General features: G+C 40.2%; 1 protein-coding gene across 1 annotated transcript in view; it reads left to right on the forward strand.

The window, feature by feature from the left end:
• The first annotated feature begins 3,685 nt into the window (after nt 1-3,685).
• Nucleotides 3,686-13,423, forward strand: part of RASGEF1B (RasGEF domain family member 1B) — a 612,828-nt gene continuing 603,090 nt past the window's right edge. The window contains exon 1 of the mRNA XM_086704752.1: nt 3,686-3,794. The gene's annotated coding sequence lies outside the window, so the exon portion shown is untranslated. The remainder of the gene's footprint in view (nt 3,795-13,423) is intronic.

The raw sequence follows: 13,423 nt of genomic DNA on the forward strand, positions 1-13,423 counted from the left end.
TTTAATAATTTAAAATAATTCATTAAGATATTTGAGGTGAGGTGTTGGACTAACCCCATATGTTGGAGGTGCTTAAAAAGGGGGTTTGCAAAATTATTTAAATGGAAATGTTTAAAAATCTCAAGAGGAATGTTGAAAAAATTTAATCTAGAAGCACTGCAGGGCAGGTATTTATCAACAGATTGCTACAATGTACTAACATGAAACTGGACAGTGAAAGAGTTTTGGTTATTTTAAAGTAAACTATCCAGGGAAATGCAGAGAAGAAAGTCATAGCATAAACAGGGGGATCTTATGTTTGTGGCTAGGTAGTGTATTTCCGTGTGGGGTAAGGGGTGAGGGTGGATAAGCATGTGGTCTCCTTTAATTTTTTCAGGACAATGTAGGCTTTAGGATAACCAAGAGTCACTCTATACAATGTATGTTTGAAAGAAATGCATTCAAGATCTTAAAAATTGATGTTTGCCTATGTAAGAACTTCTGCTTCAAAAGCAAAGCATCTACATCATTTCTGTTCTGAAGTGTTTGTCTTTCTCTCCTTAACAGCCTTCTCCCTTTTTATTTGCATTTCTGTGGGTGTAGGGGAAGGGCACAGGAGCATTTAGGGAGGAAGCCTTGTCCTTAAGCATGCAGTTTGCAGGCCTCAATCCATTCTTTTATTCTGTTCATGCAAGGGTGGGAAATGTGGCAGATATTTTAACCCTCCCACATTATCTAGAATACCACTCTTCCCCAGCGAGAGCCTGTTTCTACATCCATGGTGCTGATTAAGATGCTAATTTCACCAGTGGAGCTCTATTTCTGAACTCTATACTCATTAGCAAAAGCACAGGTGAGGACTGAGATATGTATACCTGAGTGCAATAGCAGAGTCCCTCTGGTGTGTGGACTTTCACCCCAAGACTGTGGGTTCCTGATTAGGACAACTCACTGCCCCTTGAGTAAAGCTTAAGCCAACAAACACATTATTGTGTTCCATTGTCTTTACTAAAGATTTTAAAGTAAATCATAGACATTTAACTGGAAGGACCTATGAAGCCCTTAAACTCAGCTGCCCTCCGTTTTATTTCTATCTTTCTATATTCATACAGATTTTGCCTTTGGCCACATATTTCCATTTCTAGCTCAGTTCCAGCCCCAGTATTACTCATGATGACAGTTCTCTTTTTACACCTAAGTCTATGAAAAAGCATCATTACTTTTTTGAGTGACCATTTAAGTTACTTTATGTACTATCGCTGTTGTGCTAGGCACAATGTTTTGGCCTTAAAGACGTAAAGCTCTGCCAAAAAAGAAAAATATTTACAAATTTCTCCCTGGTGTGGAATGCCTTACACTTTGGTCCTTTAGGGCACTGCTTCCTTTTCACCTGTGAAGTGAGGGCCTTGAACCTTCCCTGTGAGCTCCGATCATCGGAGATGGTCTTCCTTGCCCTAGCAGTTACACATTAGGCTAAGTCTGCAGCCGCCTGTGAGGCAAAGCCGTGGAACAGGGTCTGCATTATATTTTATTATTGTTATTGTCATTATTATTTTTTAGAGAGAGAGACAGCGAGCATAAGCTGGGGAGAGAGGCAGAGGGAAAGAGAGAATCTTAAGCAGGCTCCATGCTCAGCATGGAGCCCAACACAGGGCTCGATCACATGAGCCTGGGATTATGACCAAAGCCAAAATCCAGAGTGAGATGCTCAACAGACTGAGCCACCCAGACGCTGACTTGGGTGTAGGTATTTTCCTTTATGATGGTGAATCAGAGAACTCTGGACATTGCTAAGTGATAATCCAGCCAGCTCTGTTCCTGTAATGACTAGTGGACGTGTATGCCAAGATTCTGCCATAGGTGAGGTATCCTTTAGGCCAGGGGGTACATCAGAGGGAGAATCCATGGAATTTAACTGGCTTCCTTCAATTTTTATGCAATCATTAATCAAAAAAACATGAAGAGTGTGACAGTCTTCCCATGTTTGCTTTTAAATTGAGTTTTGCCCTCTATGCAGGTGGCATAATTTGTTCAAGGCAGCAGACTCTGCCTCTGAATATTGAGAGTTGTTTTAGATGGAATAATGAGCTGGTATTGATGTCTGTATTTACTCTCAATTTAAATATTATTTTGTAATTTTTTTGTTTTAGTGTTCATTTCTTCTTTAATGATAGTTACTCCCATTACACAGAAATTCAATATAGTGAAACTTAAAAGAAGAATCTATAGGTGTAGGTATTTATTCAATTTTTGGTACCTGTTGACTGAATTCAAGGAATTTTAGACCTTTGCTGATATTTCAATAAAAGGACTTTGTCATTTGTTCATTTGTTAATATATTCCACTGGTTCTCTCTCTGCTTTCCCTTCTTCAGTTTGCAAGGTTTTGTTCATCTCCAAAAGGGAGCAGTTTAGGCCACGTGCTTCAATACTTCCTGAGCCTTCTATTCCCTGGAACATATGGGGAAGAAAGATTGGCAGAAATTGGCTGCTTTTTCAGCCCATTTTTCCCCCCTGGATAATTTAATTCAGTTCTTTGCTCTTCCTTTAAGTCATCAAACCATCAGATCAAGCAAAGAAAAAAAGTATACTTATGGTCATATTTGATTATTCTTAATTTATTAGAAAGTAAACATGTAAGGATAGAATATTATATTTTTCTATAGCCTTAAAGTGTGCTTTTTATTGTGTTTTTAGCTAAATTTTTATCTCTCCCTACCTGCCGCCATTATCCTTTAGAATAATATACCTTTTTATGCCTCTTCTTGTGACTCTTGATGAAATTTCATGACCCTATGATTCTCCTTTAAATTCATGTTTGGTCAATCTATTTCCTTTTTCGGAGCCACTCGTTAGTTTTTTCTACCTTGTTCTGTGCCCTGGCAGTGGGACAGCTTCAGCAGGGCTGCCTCATCCTCTGGCTCTTGGTTGGTTTGGCCAGCGGAGGTATTGGTGGAGATTAGAGGGAGGGAAGAGGGCGGGGCCTGTGCATCCATGGCCCCGCCCCTCTCTTTGTAGCATCCAGGGCATTGGCTGCATTTCTGGACAGTCTTATGTTTTCTGTAAACTGTCCCCGGCCACACCGCTACTTTGTTTCCAAATTCCAGCAGCCCTCTTTGTCCTTTCAGGCTTATGGATATTAACAAGGACCACCAATAACCAACTGCATTGTCTCTTGAGGTTTCCTGCCTCTAGCCCACCCCATCGTAGACAGGCTCTTTGTAAAACTTTCCTCAAGTTATTACACTGGAACGTGCCATCCGTGCCTTGTTGGGGCCCTGACGGAGAGGATACTATAATAAATGCCTGTATTACTGAGAGGTAGTATGGTCTAATGGTTATCTTCCATTTGACACCAGACCAATTTGGGTTCGAATACATTCCCATCACTTGCTAACTTGGAGTGGGGATTATTTTACCACTCTGCGCCTCACTTTTTTCAAATTTAAAGCGGGGATAATATTACCTACCTCACAGAATTGCTATAAGAATATGTATGAGTATTCAGAAATGTTAAGTATCATATTAGTTTAAATACATACATACATATATATGTATAGATACAATGTTTTAGTTTCCTCTCAATTTACACTGAATAACTTCCTCACTGGGGAAGCCTGAGCAGTTACAAAGCAGTGGATTTTAGTTCCTCTACACTCTGTGCTGCTGATCTTCCAGTTTCAAGTTATGTGGACCTCCTCTTCCCTTGTGCCCCTGGAGTTTCTGCTGATGTAAATGACACTTTGTTTCCCACGGGTGGTTCTGGCTGCTCTCACCTCAAGTCTGTGGAATTTTCAGAAGACTCTCATTCAAGTGGTGAGTGCTAGACACAGGGGGTCCCTGGTGAAGTGAAAATGTGCTCAAGGGTGGGCATCTTAGCCCTGAGTGTTGGCTGCAGACTGCTCAGGTGCTATGCATCCTTGGGTAATCCAAGTGCTTTACAAGATAACTGGGTTTTGTTTCTATCTGCTTTAAACTATATCTCTAAAATGTTATGAGAACACTGGCTAAGCCTAGAGAGGTGTTGCAAGGATTAGCTAATTGATTATTTTAAATGCTTTGAAACTGGCAGAGGGTTCAGTAGGAAGGACAAGCTAAATAATTTTTGCAGGCTCAGTGGGAGTGCAAAGTGTACTAAATGACTCTTCTAATTTGTTTTGGTCTCTAGTAGGACTTGCTTATTGTATAACATGTCTCCTTAAAATGAGTTATGTATGTTACTGCATTTAAAGCATGACCTGGGGAAATGTTTTAAGATAAAAAGGTGTTTGGAAAATACACAAAACTTTTGTCAAATGGAGTTGCAGTTACTGAAGCCACCTGAGTTTTTCTGACTCCAGAAACAAAGATATCGGGGCACTGGCATATTTACGTATTTTCCCCTCTTTCGAGTATAGTAAGCATTTTCTTCACTGTACTGTGTCTAGTACACAGTACTAGTCCATTGGCATCTAGTCCATTGGTTTTTATGAGCTTGAAACCCTGAGCTATTAAAGGGTAAGCCTGTGGTACGGCTGGGGGATCCATCCCTCCAACCCTGAAGAGTGATTAACACAGAAGCATTAAAAACACAGCCCATTTTCTTTTTAAATGACTTAGAATTGGCTGAGTGTTTAATACTTTACTCCTGCTGGGACTTCTGTCCAGTATCCTCACCTCATCTTTGGAGACAGATGACTTTCCAGGGTGGCGAGCCAGGGAAACAGATCATTACATTTTTCTCTTTAACTACACACTGGATAAGCAATCCACTATTTATTGATTTAGAAAAATTCTTGTCTTGGATTTAAGATCCAGTTGAATGGGATATAGATGTCTGAGGTTCTTTTAATATCTCATTAAAAAAAAAAAGATTAAACAAATTCCATGGTCTAGATGTCCCAACATCAAGCTCATATCCTGCTACTTCTAAAATATTTTAATATGGAAGAAATAGATTCACTAAAACTGGAAGGAAAAAAGAAATGGAGAAAACATCCTGAACAAGTAACATATAAGTTGAGATGTGTGCAGGACGAGGGGTCCCTGCCTGGGTGGTTGTGGAAAGAAGAGTACATGTTGATGATGGGCAAGCACCTTGGATCTCCGTGTCAGTGTTGATTGCCACTTGCTTCTTCACTTTTTTTCCCCTCTGCTTTTTCAAAGTTGCAGAGCCTCCATTCCTGGTTCCCACAATTGCCTTCTTTATTAGGTCTGCAGGGGAGGCTCTTCATTTTATACACATGTAGCACAACTGTAAGTTGTACCATGTTTTACTACAGATCCCTAAAGTTAGATGAGCCCTAAAGAAATAACTTAGTCTAGAATTTCTTGCCTTCTCTTTTGAAAGATCCCTGCAGAGAGGAACGATGTCTTTAGTTGAGTAAAGAGACTTTGGCAGGGCTGATCCTAATACATTCCTTGCAAGCTAAATTTACAAAGAAAGAGGAGGAGATCTGTCTTCTGGATACTTAAAATCTAAGATGAAAGATGAAGTATAGAGTAATGGATGGGACTGACTATTCTAGTTCTCATCTACAATGCACAGACTTTATGATGTTGTTGTTGTTGTAAGAGTGAGACATGGAACAACTATCTCACCAGTTCTGTAGTGACAGACTCAGAATGCCTTGCCTCTTAGAACTTCTCTTTGCTTGCACTGACCCTCCGCTTAAGAAATCCGCTAATCCAAAGGTGCACCTACTTTTCATACCTTATCTAAGAACTCTGAGCCCAACCTGTAAGCCATAAAAAATTGAATTTCCCTAATGAGACATTATTTCAGAATTTGTGTATTTTCTCTTGCCTCAATGATTCAGTAAAACTCAAAATAATACTAAAAAATAAAACTCAAAATAAAAGCTTGCTTATGTCCTTACAAGGGCTTTTCCACATAGACAAATTTTAAAAATGCATCCTTTGAGGGTCTGGAGGGAGGTTTTTGGCTGAGGGTGAAGACTGAAAAGTTCACTGAAGTTCATGTTCAGTTTGGATCTGCTGACCAGACAGCATGATGGGGTGCTTTTGCAGTCCCAGCTTTCCTCCATCAGGGCATCTGCTTATCCAGTTTCTCCCTGATGTCCCCAAGGGAACTTCTTCCAGGATCTCTTCATAGAGTTTTACAATTTCTGGCATAAGTATTTGTTGGGTGATCAAAGACTTGGACGCCAAGGTTCTCTGAAGACCCTTAACATTTCTGAGGGTCATCCCCAGAGATATTCAAGAATCACCAGATTTGCAAACACCTCTGTAGTGTGTAAGTCCCCCACAGGATGTGTTTTTTTTTTTTTGTTTTGTTTTGTTTTTTGTTTTTTTTTACACTGGCTGGAGAAGTCACCAAAATAGTTTCAGGATTCCTTTCCCCACTGTTTTCATATAGAGCATATTGTGGACTCTTTCAAGTCCTAGATCCAAGTTCATTGCCAAATTTAGCATTCTGCCCTTTCATGTATCCAAAATTCCCATGGGAATTCAAGACTTGTTCTCATAGCTCTCAAGAATCCCCAGAGAATTTCAAATTATGCTCCAAGTACTAGGTTTCTTTCATTCATCTTGCTGTATTTCCTCTGATGCTACAAGATGGCACTTTCCCCATCTGGTGGCAACTGCGGTGGCCTCCTGTGGCCGTGTTCCTTTTGCTGCTTGGCCTGAGAGTGGCTTCTATATGGCTCTTGTCCACTGAAACCACTGCTGAAGCTAGTACCTCTGTTGTTGATGCCAGCCAATACCAATTCCCAGGGTGCCAGTGCCTGGTGGTGGGGCCCTGTTATCTGTACCAGGAGGGCAGCTTCCCAGGCCACAAAGCTACGAGCACCAAGGCTGGGATGCCCTATTTCAGAGATTACAACTGTGGTTGTAATCCTTCCTCTTTAAATCATCCTTCCTCTTTAAATCAAGCTGAAGTACAAAATGATTCAAGATAGAAGAAGATTCAGAGACACTTGTAACATAAAAATGTACAAGAGATCAGGTCTTGATCTAAGGGTCATGAGTTCAAGACATTGGGCTCTGTGCTGTGTGTGAAGCCTATTAAAAAAATCCAACTAATTGTGTTCTATACTATGGTTCAGTTCGAAAGCCGGTGTGTAAAACAATTTGAAAATACCCAAAGTCACCCTCGAAATTCCCTTAAATTTCTCCTAGACTACGTATAAATGGGCGCATTTACATGCTACACTGAAGATCGATATATTATCTTCTGATTAATCAGACACAGCTGGTTTTCCCACTGACATTGAAACAAACCATTATTTCTTTGACTGCTAAAAGTAGTTGACTTGTGTTTAGAGGCCGTGTTGTATCAGAAATATGGATCTTTAAATACTAAAAGCCTATGGAATCCAGTAAGATATTCATGCTCTGAGAGGTTAAAACTGAAGTGCACTAAGGGAAAATGTGGTTTTCGTTATACCCATTTTTTTTTTTAATTTTTTTTTTTTAACGTTTATTTATTTTTTTGGGACAGAGAGAGACAGAGCATGAACGGGGGAGGGGCAGAGAGAGAGGGAGACACAGAATCAGAAACAGGCTCCAGGCTCTGAGCCATCAGCCCAGAGCCCGACGCGGGGCTCGAACTCACGGACCGGGAGATCGTGACCTGGCTGAAGTCGGACGCTTAACCGACTGCGCCACCCAGGCGCCCCTACCCATTTTTTTTTTAAAAGTTAAACTGAGGCCCAGGGAGTTCAGGTGACCTGCACATTTAGAGAGAGACGGAGCTGGCGTCTAAACTTAGGCAGTCTGGCTCTTGTGATCTTGCTCTTAATTGCTTTGCTTTATACTTTTAACCATGATTGCACAACTCAAATGATCTTTTCTCTCTCTCTTTTCACTCTGGCCAGGGTGGAATTTACCAATTTAAATGTTTTTAATGGTGTGACTCCATTGCACTTTCTTGTTGTAGCAAAAATCAAGCTATACTGCAAGGCATCATGTATACAAAGAGATGATGCTCTGTGTTCTCGTCCTTAGACAGAACAAATGTTAACAGCTTGTGCATTTCCCCCCAGGATTTCTTTATTTCTGCCCCCCCCAACCTCCAGGATTTCTTTTATGCATGCACTCACACACATTTTTTTTTAACACACACTTTACTCTAATTTCCTTTTTCACTTATCAATGTCAGAGACATCTTTCTATGACAGAATGTAGAATTCCACCTCCTTCTTTTAAAGAGCTTCTTTAGTGGGTACCTATGATTCCACTGCATGAATAATCCATCATTTATGTTTGTGTATTCCCTTACTGATGGATACTCAGGCTTAGAAAAAATTTTGCCAGGTTTTTACGATTCTAAACTCTGTGGCCAACATGCTCATTTGTTGTCTTAGTATGTTGTGGATTTACTTTTTAGCCTTAAATCTTTAATCCACATGGAATTTGTTTTGTGCAAGAAGTGAGGTGGGGATTATAGTGATTTCTTGACTTTCCTCATTCAAATGATTACCCACCTGAAGAGATTCAGTCTCCAGGCACCCAGGTAAACACGTTGCATCTGTTATAGGAATACATTAAAAACTGTAATAATGGGAATCTCTATGGTGGAAAATGATCGGCAGCATGTTGAGAAGAGGTAGCAGAAACAGCAGGCTCTTCCAGTATGGACTAGAGAAGGGAGCTCTGCTTTGGGGTTGGAATGCTGCATTTTAATTAGCAATATTACTCCCAAATGTTTAGCTGCAACAGTGGGGGGATTAGAGACCCCTGCCTGCTCATCATAATTCAGAACCTGAACATCAGAGTGTCTAATTAGATCTCTCTCTTGAAAGGTCAGCCAATGAAATTGTCATGTTGTGTCACTCAAGGTCTAGAAGTTACTCTGCTATAAGCTTGATGGATTTTTTTTTTTTTTTAAACTTAAAAGTTGCCTGTTCACGTCTAGGGTCTCTTGGCAGTCTTTGCTGGATGGAGATTCTGGCAGGCCATCATGCAAAAGACCTAGGAAATCTTTCAGCCACTTAGAACAATTCTTATCCTTTATATTATTTTTCTTTATCACTTTGGACACTATGCTGCAGAGGACATGTGTATCATCATAAGCTCTTTGGTGTATATTCCTATTCACAAGGAAAACAATATTCCATTCAGTTTTTGTTTGGGGGCTTGGCTTCTATAATTGAAATTACTTGATGGGGCATCTGGGTGGCTTAGTCAGTTAAGCGTCTGACTTCGGTTCAGGTTATGATCTAACGGTTCCTGGGTTCGAACCCTGCTTCTGTCTCTGTGCTGACAGCTCAGAGCCTGGAGCCTGCTTCAGATTCTGTGTCTCCATCTCTCTCCGCCCTCCCCTGCTCGTGCTGTCTCAAAAATAAATAAATGTAAAAAAAATAAAATAAAAAAAAAGAAATTACTTGAAATTCTGTAATTTCAATTAATTTCCATGAGAAAAAAACTCCAAATAAGCTGTGCTCTTCTGGAAATTTTATCACCACACAGAAATTATTGGAGCTAAGTTTTCTCAGTTTTATCAGTGAAGTAAGTTAAGGAACTACCTTCATTCTTTTAAGCCACTAGGATCTTAATTAGAATTCTGTATGGGGTGACAAGTTCGGGGGGGGGGGGATGTGAATTATGGGCAATCCTTCTACACGACAGTTGCTGCTGTCTCGCTCCACTTAGCCCCTGCTAGAGGGGCTGCATGCTCTTGGATGCTCAGAGCTGCTGGGCTCTTAGCCTGAGGATCTGAGACCAGGGGGAGGGATAATCCAAAGATGAAAATTATCCTTACTACTATTTCAGTTATATTATGGGTTAAGTTAGCCTTTGTGGGGGCTATCAAGAAAATCTTATTATTACTAATGATGATATTTTCCAAAGTGTGGTTGCACCAGAATCACCTGGTATTTAATTAAAATGCTGCTTGTTGGATTCCATCCCAGAGTCAGAATCTCTGGTGGCGGAGCTCAGGGATCTATTTTTAAGCCACCTCTGTGATTCCTTTGTGCATTAAAGTTTGAGAACATTTGATTTATAGCATTACTTTTATGGGAAAAATGTACTCCTACTTCCAACCAGTCGGCTTCAAAGTGTATCTTTGGAATGTAGCGTGTGGGTACGTTGGGGCTGGCACGTGTGTGAAGTCAGTGGTCTGCGTGACATTCACATTGTAAAAGTGTCAAAGGTGTCACTAGGGGCACCTGGGTGGCTCAGTTGGTTGGGTGTCCGACTTTGGCTCGGCTCATGACCTCATAATTCGTGAGTTCGTGCCCCGTGTCGGGCTCGCTGCTGTCAGCACAGAACCTACTTCAGATCTTCTGTCCACCCCCCACCCCATCCTTCCCTGCTCACACTCAGTCTCTCAAAAATGAATAAACATTAAAAAAAAAAAAGTGTCAAGCTAGCAACTGGTGAGTAGATTATGGCTCAGAGTATTCAGCTTAATTAAGTTCTGAGGTATGGAGTGGAGACTATACAAAGACAGCATTGCTGCCAGAGTTAAAGCGCAGAACGGGGTTATTCAACTAGAAGGTGAAGGGACGAGAGTAGTTTAAACATCTGTATCCAGGCATCAGCTGGTTATTCTGCTCTTGGAGATTTGGATAAGAGGGTTCAAACCCTGGAGCCATCCCCTGGAGTGTCTAATGCCTTTCCCAAGATTCCTGAAAATCTTGGGGGTCTTGGCTCCCAGGGTTACTTCTGGGAGAATCCCCTTTTTCCATTTTGTGTCTTGGAATGGTCCTTTATCTCTGGTATGGTAGGCCCTTTCTTCTTGATCCCTGCAGCCACCAAGAGTTGTTTCATTAGTCAGAATCTTTATGGAAGATTGTGGAACCGAAGGTAGGAGTCAGCTTGCCACATCACATGTCACAGAATATAACTTACAGTTAAACATTCCTGTCCTTAAAGGGAATTGGCTACACCACCACAAGGGTAAGTCTTCCCGGTCTAGCCACTTCCTATTGTATCCTAGTCTCTCTCCGCCTTGCTGCTTCTCTGCCTGCTTTGTCTCAGCCATATCTCCACACTTGCTCTCAGGAACTCCAAATTCTTACTCTCTCATTCACAAGATGTTAACAGTCTAGAGCCCCCACTCCCAAATTCACAACCCAGGACAGCTTTTGCATACCCAATACCAACTGACGTGCTTGGCTGAGCAAAAGGGCCACCCAGTCTTTTCCTTAAAAGAATTCATCCTCCTTAGAATACAATTTTGGGATTAACTGGACTTTTCCTAAAGTCTATTATATATTTCTTCCATGGAAACATTAATTCTGTCTAGGCTCTCCTGAACGCAGAAAAGCTGAGAAAGAATCTTTCCTTCCTACATCATTAAAGAATCTTTTTTTGTTGGGAGATGCTCATCCAGAAAACGTTAAGCAGGATTTTTATAAGGTTTTAAAAGGCAGGTGCACATCAGTGCACTCCCGTTAGTGAGCCGCATCAGTCTTTACAACACTTTTGCTAACGTGTTTGGGAATAGACCATTTCTGTTTGTAGCCAAATAAATGAAAGCAGAATCATTTCCCACTTGCCCCCAGAAAGAGCGATACCATTGCCAGGTGAGTGGCATCTACAGGGCCACTCAGGGCATTCTGTGTCATAAATTGTATTTTGAGAATAAAGCAACAGAGTCAAATTGTTTACAGGACAGTGTGCTATCTTTCCATCTTATCTTTTGTATGTCTGAGAGCTTTCTGTTTTACTCGAAATGGAAAGTCATTTCCCAGATGAGAGATCATTTTATTTAGTGCTCTTATTTTCTTGGTAAGTATTCTGAATTTTTTCCTATTAATTTCTATTTTTATGCACAGTGATTCTCAATTGGTGAGAAAATTATGATCTCATAATCTCTTTTCCTTGTACTTGCTGAATGATTAGCCTCATTTGCTGTGTGAGTTCCACTTCACGGCTGTGAAATGATGACTCTCCCTGACTCTGGCTTAGCATGTCGGCTTGATGGCTTTGACCTTTTCCACGAAAACAAGGGAGATGAAATGCTGTGACATGTGTGTAAATTGTCACTCAAATGGGGTTATTTTGGTTAACGGCTCGAAATACATGCTTTGCTAAACTCACAGAAGGTACCAGTAGACTGTTTTGTGTTTGGGGTTTTCTAAGGCATCAGAGAGTCTTGCAGTTTTTAAGCAAGGAGAAAAAAAAAATCCTGATTAGCCGTTAAATACAAACAGTAAATTTACAACCTGAGTCACAAGCTGTGTGAATGACTGCATTACAGATTCCCACAAAAAAACCCTGTTCTTGAATCGTATAGTTAAATCTGCTTCATCTGCACTGCCGTAGATATTACTTCCCCTGCACTTAATTGGGATAACTGACAAATTCAGATTCAGAGCATTCAGTAACTCCAAGGGATATATAAATATCTCACCGAATCCATTTAAATGGTATTCTGGATTTGGTCAGGGGTCTCACTGTAGTAATTTGCAGGTGTGACTGATATTAACTTATAAATTTCCTGTGACTGGTCCTTTGTTGATTTCAGGCCTCCCCCCCTGTTTAATAATGATTGCTCAGCAAGCATATTTTACCTTCCTTCTCTGCAGGCCCTTTATTGCTTTGAGACGTCTCTCTCTCTCTCTCTCTTTCTTTCTGTTTGTATGAGTGTGTGCGTGCATGTTTTTAATCGTAATACATGAGACAGTATTTCCCACTGGAGCAGATTCATACGAGCTCGTGGAGCCATTTCTTACTTGGCATATTTCTCTCTTCACTTGGTTGTGCTTTTTGTGAAGGGGACCTGGGCTCTGACTGGATAAGCAATGCCAAAACAATAGGGACGGTGTAGAAATATACACATGCTCTAACAGTCTGTACAGCATTGCGCTTGGCTGATAATTCTGTGATATGATTGTTAGTAATCACCATTAAGGTGGGGTTGAAGTCTAGCATAATAATCCTAACATGTTGCAGTAATGGAGCTGATAGATTTACATATGGGTGAAAACGAGTGGTTTTTAAAATTCGTTTTCTTTTTCATGACTGAAAGTGAGATTCTCATTCCCTGACATTAGAATATGATCTTTCTATCATTTGTTCTTTTTCTCTGTCACTAAAATAGTATTCTATATTGTACAGGGTTGAATTTCTCACTGCTTAATTTTTGACTTTTTTGAGACATGAAAAAATGAATTGTGCTACAAACATGTAAGATTATTTAAGACAGAACTGCCTGGCTTGTGTTATTAGTAATTATTGTCCTCAGCTAGCATCTCTCTGTTTAAATAGAAATCTTTAGGGTATTTCTTACTGCAGTTAGACTTAAGCCATTTTTTAAATTAGTTTAATTTAAGTTACATTTATTTTATAACCAACTTTATTTTTTCACCTTCATTGAGGCATTATATTGACAAAAATTATATATATTTAGGTTGTACAATGTGATTTTTTAATGGTATGCAATGTGATGATTTAATATACATATACTTCATGAAATGATTATTGCAAGCAAGCTAATTCCTATCTATCACCTCACATAGTTACTTTCTTTTTTCTTTTTTTCAATTTGA

This window comes from Puma concolor, chromosome B1 (assembly GCF_028749965.1).
Source record: "Puma concolor isolate L17-30 chromosome B1, mPumCon1.1.hap2, whole genome shotgun sequence".
In the NCBI taxonomy this organism is placed as follows: Eukaryota; Metazoa; Chordata; class Mammalia; order Carnivora; family Felidae; genus Puma; species Puma concolor.